The 17,736-nt window shown below is 39.6% G+C and overlaps 1 protein-coding gene across 1 annotated transcript in view; it reads left to right on the top strand.

Moving 5' to 3' along the window:
* Positions 1–17,736, top strand: part of BLTP3B (bridge-like lipid transfer protein family member 3B) — a 176,117-nt gene that overhangs the window by 18,201 nt on the left and 140,180 nt on the right.

Raw genomic sequence — 17,736 nt, 5'->3', positions numbered from 1 at the left:
TTGATCCTTATTCTATTAATACTATAGGTGTTTTTTGTGTGTGTTTGTGACATTTAAGCCTCAAATATATAAATCTCACAAATTTACATTGAAAGCCACTTGAGAGTGGGAATTGCCATATACTCCTACAATGGCTTAGTAAATATTGCTCAGTAAATACTGCTGAATCTAAATTGATTAGTATAATGGCATAGCAGTTGATCCTAAAATACCATTTAAGTTAAAATTGTACAAGTTCTGTTCTAATTTTAGGTCTGCTTTCGTGTGACCTCGATCAGTTGACTCAGTCTCTCTGAACTTCACATTCTCTACCATTAAATGAGGAGGTTGGATTATAGGAACTTTCCAGGTATTTCTAGTTCTAAAATTAATTGAATATATTCTTTGCTGGCATAAGAATTGTCTGTGACTCTATTCATTTTTCTTATTTGGCTTAAAATTGCTTCCAATATCTTTATTAGGTGACAAAAACAATGGGAGTGGTTTTCAGAAAGCTGTGACTCCAATTCCATATATATATGTACATATGTATGCACTGATATAAACAGTTTTATTGAAGTATAACTGATTTATATGCAATAAGCTCTACGCAGTTAAGGTATATAAGTTGATGAAATTTTGACATATGGTCTATATTTATGAAAACATGACCATAATTAAGAAAATTAACATGTCCACCACTCTCAAAAAGTGCTCTTGTATCCCTTTATTGTTTTATCCTTCTCTCCCTCTCCTTCTGCCTTGTCCTATTGATCTACTTATTTTACTCAGATTAGTTGGCATGTTTCAGAATTTTGTATAAATGAACCATACAGTGTGTACTTTTTTTGGTCTGGGTTCTTTTACTCAGTTTAATCATTTTGCAGTGTATCTGTTTTGTTGTGTGTATCAGTAATTTGTTCCTTTTTATTGTCAAGTGGTATTCCATTGTGAACAAATCACAGCTTATCTGTTCACATTTTGATGAATATTTTGGTTCCCACAAATAAAGCTGCTATGAACATTTGTGTATAAGTCTTTGTGAGGGCATATGCTTTTCATTTCTCCTGGGTAAATATCTGGGATAGAATGGCTGGGTAGTATGGTACCTAACTTTTTAAGAACCTGCCAAACAGCTTTGCAAAGTAGTTATACATTTTGCATTCTCACTGGCAAGGATATGAGAGTTCCAGTTGCTCCATGTGGTTTGGAGCTGTTATGTACCCTAGAAAAGGAAATGTTTTTTTCAATTCATTCCTGTGACTACAAACCTGTTGTAGGTGGGACCTTTTGGTTAGGTTATTTCAACTGAGATGTGATAACCCCCCCCACCCCCCATTCAAGGTGGACCTTAATCCTTTTACTGAGGTCCTCTGTGAGAGGATAAAAGACAGAAAAAGCTCAGAGGGCCCAGAGAGAAAGCCCCCCGGAGGACCTGTGAGAGCCACTGAAGCCACAAGCTTAGAGCAATAAAACCTAGTAGAGAAAGACCAGTAGATACCAGCCATGTCCCTTCCCTTGTGACTGAGGTATCCCAGATGCCAGCAGCCTTTCTTCAGAAAAAGTATCCTCCTGTTGATGCCTTAATTTGGACCTTTTTGTAGCCTTAGAATTGTAACTTGTAAGCTAATAAATCTCTGTTGTTAAAATCAGTCTCTTTCTGGTATATTGCATTTTGGCAGCTTTAGCAAAATGAAACATTCTGTTCTCTAAGTACTTATTCACCAGTATTTAGTATGGTCAGTCTTTTAATTTTTGCCATTTTAGTAGGCAGTAGTAATAACTTAACCAGTTTTTTTTAATTTTCGTATCTCTAATGACATGATGTTGAACATTTTTCATACACTTATTTGCAATCCATATATCTTCTTTGGTTCAAGGGTTTGTTCAGATCTTTTGCCTCTTTTATCAATAGGTTGTCTTACTATTTAGTTGTAAGAGTTCCTTAATACAAGTTGTGCTGGTTTGAAATGATGTATGTCCCCTAGAAAAGCCATGTTTTAATCAAAATCCCATTTCCTAAAGGTAGAATAATCCCTATTCAATACTGTATGTTTGAAACTGTAATCAGATCATCTCCCTGGATGATGTGATTTAGTCAAGAGTGGTTGTTAAGCTGGATTAGGTGACGACATGTCTCCACCCATTTGGGTGGGTCTTGAGAAGTTTCTGGAGTCCTATAAAAGAGGAAACGCTTTGGAGAATGGGAGATTCAGAGAGAGCAGAGCAGAACGACATAGCCATGAGAAGCAGAGTCCACCAGCCAGTGACCTTTGGAGATGAAGAAGGAAAACACCTCCTGGGGAGCTTCATGAAATGGGAAGCTAGGAGAGAAAGCTAGCAGATGTTGCCGTGTTCGCCATGTGCCTGTCCAGCTGAGAGAGAAGCCCAGATTGTGTTCACCATGTGCCTTCTCACTTGAGAAAGAAACCCTAAACTTCATCGGCCTTCTTGAACCAAGGTATCTCTCCCTGGATGCCTTGGATTGGACATTTCTATAGACTTGCTTTAATTGGGACATTTTCTCAGCCTTAGAACTATAAACTAACAGCTTATTAAATTCCCTTTTTAAAAGCCATTCTGATTCTGGTATATTGTATTCCAGCAGCTAGCAAACTAGAACACAAGTCTTTTTTCAAATAGATGTTTTGCAAATATTCTCTCCCAGTCTGTGACTTGCCTTTTGGTTACAGTATCTTTTGAAGTTTTAAATTTTGATGGAAATTTAATTTATTATTTTTGTTGTTGTTCTTCTATGGTTTGTGCTTATCTTCTTGTTTTAAAGAAATTTTTTGCCAAACTTAAGGTCACTAAGATTTTTTCTTGTATCTTCTAAAAGTGTCTAGTTTTGGTACTTATATTTAGGTCTGTGATTCATGTAGATTTCATTTTTGCTTATGGTGTGAGGTAAGGGTCAAGGTTCATCTTTTTACATGTGTCTACAATTTTTCCAACACCCATTTGTTGAAAATAATTTTTTTCTTGTTAATTGTTTTTGTATCTTTGTTGAAATCAATTGACTGTAAATTTGGGTCTTTTCTGGACCCTATATTTTGTTTCATTGATTATTTGTCTATATTTTTGTCAGTAGTAGACTGTCTTGATTATTGTAGCTTTTTAGGAGGTCTTGAAATCAATATGATAAGTCCTCCAACTTTGCTCTTCTCTTTTCAGGTTATTTTGAATATACTAGGTATTTTTCATTTCCATATCAATTTTAAAATCAACTTCTCAGTTTCTACCAAAAAGCTAGGTGGAATTTTGTTTGTAATCATGTTGAATCCATAAATCAATTTGAACTACAGATTAAGAGTTCCTACTTTAACTTTTTTTTTTATCCAATATAAGTTTTTATGTTTATTAATATGAAATATGATGTAAGTTTTTCCACTTGCATTACATCAGATTCTAGTGTGGATATTCTGATGGTTGTAAAAGACAAACTTGTAACCAAGATTTACCATTTACTATACTCAGATGACTTCTCTTGGTTATAGATTCTTTGATCTTGAATAAAGGTTTCAAATATGGCTGATGCCCTCTGACACATACACATTAATTACATTCAAAGGCTGCCTGTGTAGCATGAAGTTGATGCCGAATCAAATAGTTACTCTGACTGAAGGCTTTTTCCACTCAGTCCAGAGATGAAATTTTACTCCAGTATGAATTCTGCAAGTGTCTAAGGAATAACTAAGGTATGAAAATAGTATGATGTATTACCATATTCAGTACATTCACAGATTTTCTCACTGATACGCTGTTGGTTGAAAGTTTCGTAGTGATTAAAAGCTTTCCGAATATTAAAAGATTTCCTACTATTGTCATATTAGTAGGGTTTCTCTCTGGGGTGATTTCTCTGGTGCTGAATGAGAACTGAGCTATGACTGAAGACTACACCACATTCAATGCATAAGAGATTTCTCTCTGATGTGAACTCCCAGATGTTGAGGCCTGAACTTTTGACTAAATGCCTTCCCACATTCATTATGCTAAGGTTTTCCTTTGGTGGGAATTCTTTGCTGTTATAGAAGGTGTGCTCTGACTGAAGTTCTTTCCACGTGTACCACAATCAAAGGCATTTTCTATGGTAAGAACCTTTTGTTGCAGCTAAGACCTGAGCTATAACTGAAACATTCCCTGTTATTATTCCATTCACTGGATTTCTCTTTCCTGAGACTTTTGTGATGCTGAATAATGCATGCACTTTCACAGAAGGCTTTTCCACATTCATTATATTCATGTGGTTTCTCATCTGTGGTGAATTCTTTGGCACTGAGTAAGATGTGAACTCAATCTGAAGTCTTTCCCACATTCACTACATGTATAGGGATTTTCGCGGAAATGAATTCCTGATGTTTTAAAATGGTCAACCCACATTCACTGCTTTCACAGGACCTTTATGTTCAACTAGGCATGAGGCAGAAGTCACTGCCACACAGTAGAGAGAGAGGGGGCCTCTGAATTTTCTAATGTTGAGTAAAAGACTCACAGTCTTTACAATTCTGAGATTTCACTCTGGTGTGAATTCTGGTGCTGAATTACATTTAAGCTCTGACTACAGGATTATCACATGCATTACATTTATATGATTTCTCAAGTAGAATGCTCTTACATTTAGCAAGATGGGAGAGATCCATTAAACCCTTCTTATATTCCCCACTCTGAAAATCCTGTGTTAGACTCATTTGTTCATGTTTACTAGCAGCTAAAGTCTGGTTGAGGCTCATGTCTTGTCATTGTCATCAGTATTCTGTAATCTAAAAACTCTCTGGTTTGTATAAAAGTTTTAGAGTCCCTACTGAAGCTTTTTTAGGTTCACTGCATTCATTGTTCTTTTCATTGGTGCAGGTTTTCTTGCTGATTGTTATTTCCCTAAACTCTCAAATTTCTTAGGATTCCCTGAAGCCTTACTATTTTGTCCTCAGGTTTATACACTTCTCTAGTCTCAGGAACTAGAGCAATAACCTGTTTGAGTCTTCCTATTCTCACCTTGTGGTACATCTTCAGAGCTTTTCTGCTTAGGAATCAATTTGTTCTCTTCTCTGGTCGCTCCATCTGAGTAGCCAGCTCTTAAGACTTCTCTATTCTTAGTTTCCAGATCAATGATCTGTATATCTTGTTCCAGCTGGAAGATCCCATCAGGCTTGGAAAGTGGAAATCCTACTCTTAGAGAAGAAAATGGGATGTGGCGATTTATGCCCACCAGCCACCTTTTCCTTTACCCCCAATGAGTCCCTGTTCCGTGTTGGTCTCCTGCATGACCTGAGGCTCTGGGGACAGATCCTCAGATTAAGTCTCCAAAGACTGCAACTGGACCCTTGGTGATCCTGCTTCTTCCTGGGCAGATATTTCCTCCATCCCTGTTCTGGAGGACAAGGACCATCACCCGGCTTCCGCGCGCCCCTGAACACAGAACAGCTCTGGTCGGAGGTCGATAATCGACTCCTCTCAAGCGAGGAAAACAAGTGGCAGTCTCCGCAGCGCGCACCGGCCGGGCCGCGGGGGGCGGAGCCCCCTACTTTAACTTTTAATTAAAAAATTTAATATCCATTCTTAAATTCCCTGTAAAAATGAGTTTTTCATAATATTGTATGAAATATCGTAGAATAGAAAGTGTTTTAAATTACTTTATTCAAGAAAATACTTTCAAGTAGCAGAGTCAGTTCTTAAATTAGAAGAAAAATAAACATTGATGTGAATCTCTGACATTACAATAATGGAAACCAAAACCAATGTCAGGACAAGGGGAATAATTGAAAAAAAGTATTATTTGTTGATGAGCTTTTTAAAGAATGTCTCAGGAGTTAAGTATATGAATGGAAAGAGTTAAGCGTGGAAGAAGGTAGGTAACCAGGTCAGAAGGGGCTTATAAGCTATGCTTCAAAATACTTTTTCATTCTAACTTTCTGAATATATGTTTAACCTGGAGATGGTTCATATCATATCTCTATTTAAGGTTGCTTTGGCAAATAAAATAACTGTATGATCTTTGTTCTTACGATATAACTGCAAAATGAATCTGATGAACATCCAAACAAATTGACTAAAGTTATAATGTATAATATAAGAAATAAGTTGTGTATCTTTTTCAGTTAGATGCTCTACAAGATAAAGTTTCCTTCATCGAGTCAAAATATTTTTTAAAGTCTTTAAGATATTAACCCATATCTTAGTAATAATAATAGCTAACACTCACTGAGTTCTTAACTGTATTAGGGACAATTCCTTGCATTTTACAGGTTACAACTCATTTAATCCTCAAAACTACTCCATGAAACAGGTACTATTATTATCCCCATTTTTCGGATGAGGAAACAAGCATAGAGAGGTTAAATAGTGTTAAGTTATAAGTGACATTTTACCTCTGGTAGAGTTGGGTCCTTGTCTCTTCATACACTTATGCTGTTTTTCCATATCCCAAAGATTATGTGGATCTTCTTTGCCCTGTTTACTTACACAGTGCCTTGTACATAAATTAGACTGTAATAATTGTGTATTGATTACAAAATGTGTGATCTAAATCAACTCATTCTTTCCATTTGCTTGGAAATTTTCCTGATCTAGTAGTTAATTTTGTTTGTTGTGTTTTAATACTGATAAAGTTAGTAAATTTGTTTATTTTTTATGGGCAATTATAGTTTTTTGATAAAATGGGAGCCATATTTTCACAAACTTATTTTTTTCAGTTTTTTTCTTTTTTAATTAGATGAGTTGTAGTTTACAGGACATTTGGTCATAAAATACTGGATTTCCATATACCACCTATTTTAGTTTGTAAGCTGCTGAAATGCAATTTACCAGATAAAAAATGCCTTTTTGAAAGGGAAACTTATTAAGTTGCAAGTTTACAGTTCTAAGTCCATAGAAATGTCTAAACTAAGGCATCCAGAGAAAGATACCTTAACTCCAAGAAAGGGCCGATGAAGTTCAGGATTTCTCTTTCAGCTAGGATGGCACATGGCGATGTCTGCTAGCTTTCTCTTCTCATTTCATGACTTTCCCAGGAGTGTTTTCCTTCTGTTGTCCAGAGGACTCTGGCTGTGTGGGCTCTGTTGGTTCTGTTGGCTCTGAGCTTTTTCCAAAGTGGTTCCATCTTAAACAGTCCAGTGAGCAACCCCACCTTGAATGGATGGAGACCTGTTTCCATGGAAACCATCTAATTAAAAGTTACCACCCATGATTGAGTGGGTCACATCTTCATGGAAACAATCATAAAGATCCCACCTAGCAATATTGTATGAGGATTGAAGGACATGGCTTTACTTGAGTACGTAATAGCTTCAAACTGGCACACCACCTTATTATTAAAACCATGCATTGGTGTAGTATATTTGTTACATTTAAGAAAGCATATTTTAATAATTGTATTATTAAGTATAGTTCATGATTTAACTTAGGGTTCACTGTTTTTGTAATGCAGTTCCATGGATTTTTTTTTTTTTTATTCAGGTACTGTAATAGTTAGATTCAGTTGTCAACTTGGCCAGGTGAAGGCACCTAGTTCTGTTGCTGTGGACATGAGCCAATGGTACGTGAACCTCATCTGTTGCTGATTACATCTGCAGTCGGCTAGGAGGTGTACCTGCTGCAATGAATGATGTTTGACTTAATTGGATGGTGCTTAAATGAGAGAGCACAATGCAGCACAGCCCAAGCAGCTCAGCATACCTCATCTTAGCACTTGCAGCTCAGCCCAGGCCTTTGGAGATGCAAAAAGGAATCACCCTGGGGAAAGTTGTTGGAACCCAGAGGCTTGGAGAGAAGGCCAGTAGAGATTATCCTGTGCCTTCCCATGAAGAAAGAACCGCAGTCGAAGGTTAGCTGCCTTTCCTCTGAAGAACCATACTTTAACTAAATAAATCCCCTTTTATTGAAAGTCAGTCTGTTTCTGGTGGTTTGCATTCCAGCAGCATATAAACTAGAACAGATTTGGTACCAGAGAGTGGGGTGCTTCTGCTGTTTGCAAATACCAGATACATTGGAACGGTTTTTTAGATGGCTAAGGGTAAGATTTTGGAGGAACTGTGGAGAGAATGATGGAGAAGTCTTGGAGTGCTTGAAGAGACTGTTGGTGTAAACGGAACCACTGCCAATCTTGACAAAGGAGGACAAAAAAGGGAAAAATTGGAGTTTCCAGAGAGAGAACCATGGAAGCTCAGGTCTGAAGCCAAGAAACCTTGGCCAGGAGAGTGGACCCACCCATATACACGGAGAGGGTGAGTTTACTGTGAAGGGTGAGGATGAATCTCCCACCTTGTTGCAGTGGAAGAGTTGTGCAGGCCTTGGAGAAGGTAGAGCACACTCCTTGGGTGACTGGAGAGAGCCTGGCTGTCACCACATGAAGGGGTTGCGTGTGTGCCCCAGAAATGGCAGAGAGCCCAGGTGTGGCCCCGATGCCTGGAGAGAGTGGAGCTGAGAAAGAGTGTTCCCTAAGGTTGATTAGGAAAGAGGTGCGCCACTGCCTAGGCCCTTGGAAAGGGTGGGACTGCAACTTTCTAAAGCTGAAGGATGAGTGACTTTCACATTTTGAAATCCAGTGGTGTTTGCCCTGCTGCAGGTTTTACATCTGTGTTCCTTCCAGTTTCTCCCTATGGAAATGAAAGCCTGCATCCTGTTAATATTCTCCTTTGCGTATTGGCATCAGACAGCTTGTTTTGAGATTCACAGGTCCACAGCCAGAAGAGAATTTTTTGGACCTTAATATTGTTTAAGGTGATGCGTGTAGTTGCCAAGTTGACAAGGGGTGGACATGTGGTAGTTAGATTCGGTTGTCCACTTGGCCAGGTGAAGGCACCTAGTTCTGTGCCTTGGACATGACCCAATGGTATGTGAACCTCATCTGATGCTCATTACATCTGCAGTCGGCTAGGAGGCATGCCTGCTGCAGTGAATGATGTTTGGCTTAATTGGTTGGTGCTTTAAATAAGAGAGCACAATGCAGCACAGCCCAAGCAGCTCAGCATACCTCATCTTGGCGCTCACAGCTCAGCCCAGGCCTTTGGAGATGCAGAAAGGAATCACCCTGGGGAAAGTTGTTGGAACCCAGAGGCTTGGAGAGAAGGCCAGTAGAGATCGTCCTGTGCCTTCCCATGTAAGAAAGAACCTCAGTCGAAAGTTAGCTGCCTTTCCTCTGAAGAACTATACTTTAACTAAATAAATCCCCTTTTGTAGAAAGCCAGTCTGTCTCTGGTGGTTTGCATTCTAGCAGCGAACAAACTAGAACAGGTACCATATATACAACTGAACATTTCTCCTTTTAATCACTTTCAGATATATATAACATTGCTGTTAATTATACTCACAATGCTGTGTGTTATCATCCATACCATTCATTACCAAAAATTTCTATTGTCCAAAGAGGGACTGTGTACATTTTAAGCATTAACTCCCTATTCCCTAACCCCGCCCTGTCCCTTGATAACCTGTATTCTGGATTCTGATTCTATTAGTTTGCTTATTCTAATAATTACATATCAATGAAATTATACAATATTTTTCCTTTTGTGTCTGGCTTATTTCACTCAACCTGATGTATTCAGGGTTCATCCATGTTGTTACATATATTAGATTTCCATTCCATTTTATGAGTGAATAATATTCCGTTGTTTATATATATACCACAATTTGTTTATCCATTCATTGGTTGATGGACACTTGAATTGCTTCCATCTTTAGGCAGTTGTGAATAATGCCAGTGTGCAAAAATTTGTTTGAATTCCTATCTTCTGTTACTTTCAGTATATACCTGTAAGTGGAATTGCTAGATCATATGGTAATTGTATACTTAAATTTCTGAAGAACCTCCAATCTGTCTACCACAAAGGCTGCACTATTTTACATTGCCAGCAGCCACAAATGAGTGTTCTTATTTCTCCACATCCCCTTGTAGTTTTCTATTTTAGAATAGTAGCCATTCTACTGGACTCTCATGTGGTTCTGATATGCATTTCCCTGGTAGTGATGTTGACTATTCTTTCATGTATTTTTTGTCCATTTGTATATCTTTGGAGAAATGTCTGTTCAAATCTTTTGCCTATTTAAAAAATTTTTTTTTTATTATTTAAAAAAAACTTACAAGAAAAACACATTCTTAACATATGCTCATTCCATTACACATATATAATCAGTAATTCAAAGTATCATCACATAGTTGCATATTCATCGTCATGATCATTTCTTAGAACATTTGCATCAATTCAGAAAAAGAAATAAAAAGACAATAGAAAAATAAAATAAAAACAGAAAAAAAATTATACATACCATACCCCTTACCCCTCCCTTTCATTGATCAATATATTTCAAGCTAAATTTATTTTAACATTTGTTCCCCCTATTATTTATTTTTATTCCAAATGTTCTGCTTATCTGTCGACAAGGTAGATAAAACGAACATCAGACACAAGGTTTTCACAATCACACAGTCACATTGTGAAAGCTATATCATTATACAATCATTATCAAGAAACATGGCTACTGTAACACAGCTCTGCATTTTCAGGCAGTTCCCTCCAGCCTCTCCATTACATCTTGGATAACAAGGTGATATCTACTTAATGCATAAGAATGACCTCCAGGATAACCTCTCGACTCTGTTTGGAATCTCTCAACCACTGACACTTTGTCTCATTTCACTCTTCCCCCTTTTGGTCAAGAAGGTTTTCTCAATCCCTTGATGCTGGATCTCAGCTCATTCTAGAGTTTTTCTCAATTCCTCGATGTTGAATCTCAGCTCATTCTGGGATTTCTGTCCCATGTTGCCAGGAAAATCCACACCCCTGGGAGTCATGTCCCACGTCGACGGGGAGGGTGGTGAGTTTGCTTGCTGTGTTGGCTGGAGAGAGAGGCCACATCTGAGCAACAAGAGGTTCTCTTGGGGGTGACTCTTAGGCCTAATTTTAAGTAGGCTTTACGTATCCCCTGTGGGGTTAAGTTTCATATGAACAAACCCCAAGACTGGGGGCTCAGCCTATAGCTTTGGTTGCCCACACTGCTTGTGAGAATATCAAGAATTCAACTTGGGGACGTTGAGTTTTCCCCCGTTCTCACCGTTCCCCAAAGGGGACTTTGCAAATACTTTTCCACTCACTGATCAGATTACTCTGGGATTCATCAGGGCATCACCTGGACAAACCAACAAAATCTCATACTCTACTCGAGGTTCCATGTACTTAATGTGTTCAACCAGCTATCTACATAAGTTATATTAGGAGATGCACTAGTCAAAATATAAATTTGTACCAAATAAACATTTTTTGCTTTAGTCTCACAGATAAGTTAAAATTTTAAAATATTACCATCTATTTTCAGCACACTGCAGTAATGACATTCTTTTGTTCTTCCTCATGCAAAAACATTTTGAAATTTGTACATTTAGTCATTATCATTATACACTCTAGGCATTCCTAGATTATACCACCTCAATCTTTATCGTCTATCTTTCTTTGTGATTTCATTTATGCCCCAGCCCTCTGCCCTCTCTCATTCTCATATGCAGCTTCATTCAATGTTTTAACATAATTTTATTACAGTTAGTTAATATTGTGCTGTCCATCTCTGAGTTTTTATATTCAGTCCTGTTGCACAATCTGTATCCCTTCAGCTCCAATTATCCAATATCTTACTCTATTTGTATCTCCTGATGGTCTCTGTTACCAACGAAATATTCCAAGTTTATTCACTAATGTCAGTTCATATCACTGAGACCATACAGTATTTGTCCTTTTGTTTCTGGCTAATCACACTCAGCATAATATCCTTAAGGTCCATTCATGTTGTTACATACTTCATAACTTTATTCTGTCTTACAACAGCATAATATTCCATCTTATGTATATGCCTCAGTTTGTTTAGCCACTCGTCTGTTGATGGACATTTTGGCTGCTTCCACCTCTTAGTAATTGTAAATAATGCTGCTATAAACCTTGGCGTGCAAATGTCCGTTTGCATCCTTACCCTCATGTTCTTTGAGTAGAGACAGCATATAGATGGGTAATTTTTTTAAATCCATTCTGCCAGACTATGTCTTTTGATTGGAAAGTTTAATCCATTAACATTCAGTGTTATTACTGCATAGGTAGTACTTTCTGCTACTATTTTGCCTTCTGGATTTTATATGTCATATCTAATTTTCCTTCACTCATAGTCTACACTCTTCTCCAAACCTCTCTCTTCTGTCTTCATATCTGTCTCTAGTGCTCCCTTTAGTATTTCTTGCAGAGCTGATCTCTTGGTCACAAATTCTCTCAGTGATTTTTTTGTCTGAAAATGTTTTAATTTCTCCCTCAATTTTGAAGGACAATATTGCTGGATATAAAATTCTTGGTTGGCAGTTTTCACTTTTAATAATTTAAATATATCATCCCATTGTCTTCTTGCCTCCATGGTTTCTTTGCACATAGTCTTATTGGGCTTCCCTTTTATGTGATGGGTTGCTTTTCTCTTGCTGCTTTCAAGATTCTCTCTTTCTCTTTGACCTCTGACATTCTGATTAGTAAGTGTGTTGGAGTATGTCTGTTTGGATCTATTCTGTTTGGGGTATGCTGCACTTCTTGGATCTGTAATTTTAAGTCTTTCATAGGAGTTGGGAAATTTTCAGTAATAATTTCCTCCATTAGTTTTTCTCCTCCTTTTCCCTTCTCTTCTCCTTCTGGGATACCCAGAACACGTATATTTGTGCGCTTCATGTTGTCTTTCAATTCCCTGAGTCCCTGCTCATATTTTTCCATATATTTTCTTTTTCTTTTCGGATTTCAGATGTTCCGTCCTCCAGTTCACTAATCCTATGTTCTGTCTCTCAAAATCTACCATTGTAGGTTTCCATTGTTTTTTCCATCTTTTCTACCTTGCCTTTCATTCCCATAAGTTCTGTGATTTGTTTTTTCAGACTTTCAGTTTCTTCTTTTTGTTTATTCCTTGCCTTCTTTATATCCTCCCTCAATTCATTGATTTGGTTTTTGATGAGGTTTTCCATGTGTGTTCGTATATTCTGAATTTATTGTTTCAGCTCCTGTATGTCATTTGAATTTTTGGTTTGTTCCTTTGACTGGGCCATATCTTCAATTTTCCTAGTGTGATCTGTTATTTTTTGCTGGTGGCCAGGCATTTAATTACCTTATTTAGTTTATTCTGGAGATTGTTTTCACTTCTTTTACCTAGAGTTTTCTTGCTGGATGAATTTGTTGTCTGTTCTTTGACATTCAGTTCAGCTCGTTCAGGACCACCAGCTTAGGTTTTGTTCAACAGAGGAGAATTTTTCAGTTCTTGTTTTCTTGTTTCTTACCCTGCCTCTATGGTGCCTTTTCCCCCCCACCCTTAGGAGGGTCTGTGTAGGTATTATAGACCCCAGCTGAATTTTCCCAGCCCAGACTGGCCTCTTGTCAAGAGGTAGGAGTCACCTGCGTTAGTTTTCCCTAAGGGTGAGACCCAGCAGGTTGAAAGACTTTCCTGTGAAGTCTCTGGACTCTGTTTTTCTTATCCTGTCCTGTGTGTGGCGCTTGTCTGACTGCAGGTCCCACCAGCATAAGATGATGTGGTACCTTTAACTTTGGCAGACTCTCCCTGCTAGGGATGTGGTGGAGACAGAGGAGAGGTTGTAGGCTGGTTTTAATGGCTTCAAATTACCAAGCCCTGCGGTCTGAATTCCTTGAGGGAGGGATTCCACCTGAGTTGGGCTTCACCCCTCCCCTGGGGAAGGCAAAGGCTCCAGACAAGCCCTCAAACGAGTTTGTTTCTGCCTCTGCCTGGGGCATTTGCAGTCTGAGAAGTCCTGCCACTGTATCCAAGGGCAGCCAAGCCTCCGTCAAAACACAGCCACAATAAGCTCTGTTTCTTTTTTTTTCTTTTTCCGTCAGCCCTGCCCCCTTGACGCTGGGGCAAAAATGAGTGACCTCTGCTTTGACCAGGTTCACCTGAGCTGAGGGCCTATTTTTAGTAGTCAGAATTTGTGAATTAATTCCACACTTGAAGCTTAGTTGTGCTCAGCCCCTGCTGCTGGTAAAGTCCTTTTCCTTTTCCCTCTGGAAAGCAGCCTGGGGTGGGGAGGGGTACCGGCCACCGTGGCTTGGGGAACTCATGGTTCTGGGGAGACTTGCAGCCGGTCCATCTGGTCTGAACTGGGGTATGCTGTGTGTCCGGTCACTGATGTGGCCCCAGGAGCTATTCTGTACTGTTCCTGGTTATTTAGTAGTTGTTCTGGAGGACGAACTAAATCGCGCACCTTACTAAGCCACCATCTTGGCTCTGTCTCCTGGATATATTTTTTAATCCATTCTGCCTATCTGTATCTTTTAATTGGTAAGTTTAGTCCATTAACATTGAAGGTTATTACTCTAAAGGCATTTCTTGAATCCACCATCTTATCCTTTGTATTTTGTCAGATGTATATATTCTTTTTCCACTTTCTCTTTTTGTCCTTATATTACCCTTCCTGGTACTCCTCAGTCCTGGGCCCTCCTTCACACCTTTCTCTCCTGTCTTTTTTTTTTTTCAGCCAGCAGGTAGGGCCAGTTTCTTATTGATAGGTTGTCTCAGCCTTTGTTTGTCTGTGAAAATCTTTATTCTCTCCCTCAGTTTTTTTCTTTTTTTTTTAAACTTTTAAAATTGTGTAATATAATATATATACTGTTCTAGTTTGCTTGCTATAGAGTGCAATATACTAGAAACGGATGGCTTTTAAAAAGGGGAATTTAATGCATTGCTAGTTTACAGTTCTCAGGTCGAGAAAATGTCCCAGTTAGAACAAGTCTATAGAAATGCCCAATCAAAGGCATCCATCCAGGGAAAGATACCTTGGTTCAAGAAGGCCAATGAAGTTCAGGGTTTCTCTCTCAAGTGAGAAGGCACATGGCGAACAAGGTCAGGGTTTCTCTCTCATCTGGAAGGGTACATGGCGAACACAGTGTTATCTGCTAGCTTCTTCTCCTGGTTTCCTGCTTCATGAAGCTCCCTGGGAGGCGTTTTCCTTCTTCATCTTGAAAGCACTGGCCGGTGGACTCTGCTTCGTGGTGCTGCAGCATTCTCTGCTCTCTCTGAATCTCTCTCATTCTCCAAAATGTTCCCTCTTTTATGGGGCTTCAGAAAATTTGGGTGAAGACATGCTTCCATCTAATCCAGCTTAACAACCACTCGATTAAATCACATCTCCAGGGAGATGATCTGATTACAGTTTCAAACGTTCAATGCTGAATAGGGATTAGAAGCAATGTCTGGATTTATAAAATGGAATTAGGATTAAAACATGTCTTTTCTAGGGTACATACATCCTTTCAAACCAGCACATATACAAAACACAGAAAGAAGAAAGCAATAATTTTCAGAGCACTCTTCCACAAGTAGTTACAGGACAGATCCCAGACTTTGTCATGGACTACGATACCATCCTCTCAGATTTTTCCTTCTAGCTGCTCCAAAATATAGGTCTCTCTCTCAGTTTTGAAGGACAATTTGGCTGGGTACAGAATTCCTGGCTGGAATTCTTTTTCTTTCAGGATCTTACATATATCACACCACTGCCCTCTCACCTCCATGGTGCTAGTTGAGTAGTCTGATCTCAGTCTTAGGTGGTTTCCCTTGTACATAGTAGATTGCTTTTCTTTTGTCACTTTTAAGAGTTTGTATTTCTCTTCAACATTTGACAGACTGACTAGTATGTGTCTTGGGGAGGGCTTATTTGGATTTATTCTATTTGAAATTTATTGGCCTTTAATTCGCATATTTGTCTTTTATAAAGGTTGAGAAGTTTTCCCCCATTGTATCTTCCATTACTCTCTCTAACCCTTTACTCTTCTCTTTTCCTTCTGGCATACTGATGATTCTTATATTTGTGTGCTTTGTTTTGTCCATCATTTCCCTGAGATCCAGTGCAAATTTTTCCATCTTTTTTTTGTCATTTTCTGTTTTGAGTGTTCAAAGTCAGTTGTTCTGCCCTGTAGTTCATGTATTTTTTCTGCCTCTTTGAATCTGCTGTTGTGTGTCTCTAGTATATTTTTCATTTGGTCTGTAGCAGATTTCATCTCTGTGATATCTGCTATTTTTCTGTTTATTCTTTTAAATTCTTCTTTATGCTTTTCTAGTGTCTTCTTGTTCTCCTTTATGTCATTAGCTAGCTCACTGATTTTATTTAGTAGAAGTATATGAATATCTTTGATTAGTTGTTCCAAAATCTGTATCTCCTCTCGTGTTTTGATTTGGTCGTTAGACGGGGCTGTATCTTTTTGCATCTTCATATGGTTAGTGATCTTCTGTTGTCTTCGTTCATGTAAATATCTTCATAAGTTTACTTTCGAAGTTGATTTCTGTGCTGATCTGAATCTGTAGTGGACCCCAGAAAAGCCATGCCCTTTGATCCTCATTCAGTATTGTTGGGTGGGAGCATTTTGATTGTTTCCATGAAAATGTGACCCACCCAATTGTGGGTTGTAACTTTTGATTAGATGATTTTCATGGACATGTGTCTCCACCCACTGAAGGTGGAATTGCTTGCTGGAATCCTTTAAAAGTGGAAACATTTCGGAGAGAGCCCCTTTTTGGTAGAGCCACGTGAAAGCCAGCAAATGCTGCCATGTTCGCCATGTGCCCTTGCAGCTGAGTGAGAAATTTTAAACATTGTTGGCCTTCTTGAACCGAGGTATCATTCCCCGGATGGCTTAAACTGGGCAAGTCTATGGACTTGTTTTAATTGGGACATTTTCTTGGCCTTTGAACGGTAAACTAGCAACTCATTAAATTCCCCCTTTTAAAAGCCATTCCGTTTCTGGTATATTGCATTCTGGCAGCTAGGAAACTAGAATAATTTCTTCAGTAGTCTAAAGTTTTGTATTTTCCTGATGGGTGTGGAGCAGAATGCAGGGTATTAGGTGGAGCACAGCTGTCCGGTGACGGATTGTGGCACAGGTATAGGACAGGTTGGGGACATTACGCTGGTGCCTGTGGGTCATGGGGTTGGGATGGTAAGGTGCAGCTTAGGCAGGGCTTGGAGCACAGGAGTAGGGTGCGGCATGAAGGACACAGTGTAGGACATGGCGAGAGGCTGATGGGGGTGCTGTGTAGATGTGATGGGGCTGGTATGTAGGTAGGATGCAGATGGACATGTGGAGTGTGTGGGTCATGGGTGTCATGTTTGAGGTACGAGGCACAGGGATGCCAGGGCATGGGTGTGCCCTTGCACAGGGGGAGGGGTCCAGGGAGGCTGGGATGTGGATGCACAAGTGTGTAGGGGCAGGTCACAGGTCTTGTTCATTGTGTGATATCGGGTGGGCGGGGCCCTGGCGTGGGTACACCTTCACGTGACATGGGGGCAGGGTACATCTGTGTGCAGGGTGGGGACTATGTGGCACAGATTCGCATGAGAGCACCTACTACGTGGTGTGGGAGCAGGGCACTTGTGTGTGGGGGGAGTAAGAGTGTACATGTGTGGGGGCAACATGTGGGGTGCACGCGTCAAAAGGTAAGTGCATGGATTTGGGGTGTCCGGCGGTCAGGATGTGGCTGTGCATTTGCGTGGTTCTGGGTCGGCACGCAAGGGCCCTGGTGTGCGCGTGCACAGAGCTCGGGGCATCACGGTGGGATTTCGCCTGCGTGGATTGGGGGTGGGTGTGGTCTGGATGCGCAGGACAGTGCTTGCACAGAGCTGAGAGACCATGGCATGAGTGGGAGTGTGTGCATGTGAGCACGGATCTGGGGCTGGGGGCGGATGGTGATGTGCGCATGCTGATGTGCGCATGTGCAGCACTCAGATGGGGACGGGGTGGGGCTGAG

The sequence above is a fragment of the Tamandua tetradactyla genome, chromosome 7 (genome assembly GCF_023851605.1).
Source record: "Tamandua tetradactyla isolate mTamTet1 chromosome 7, mTamTet1.pri, whole genome shotgun sequence".
Lineage (NCBI taxonomy): Eukaryota > Metazoa > Chordata > Mammalia > Pilosa > Myrmecophagidae > Tamandua > Tamandua tetradactyla.
This window is presented reverse-complemented; position numbering and strand designations above follow the sequence as displayed.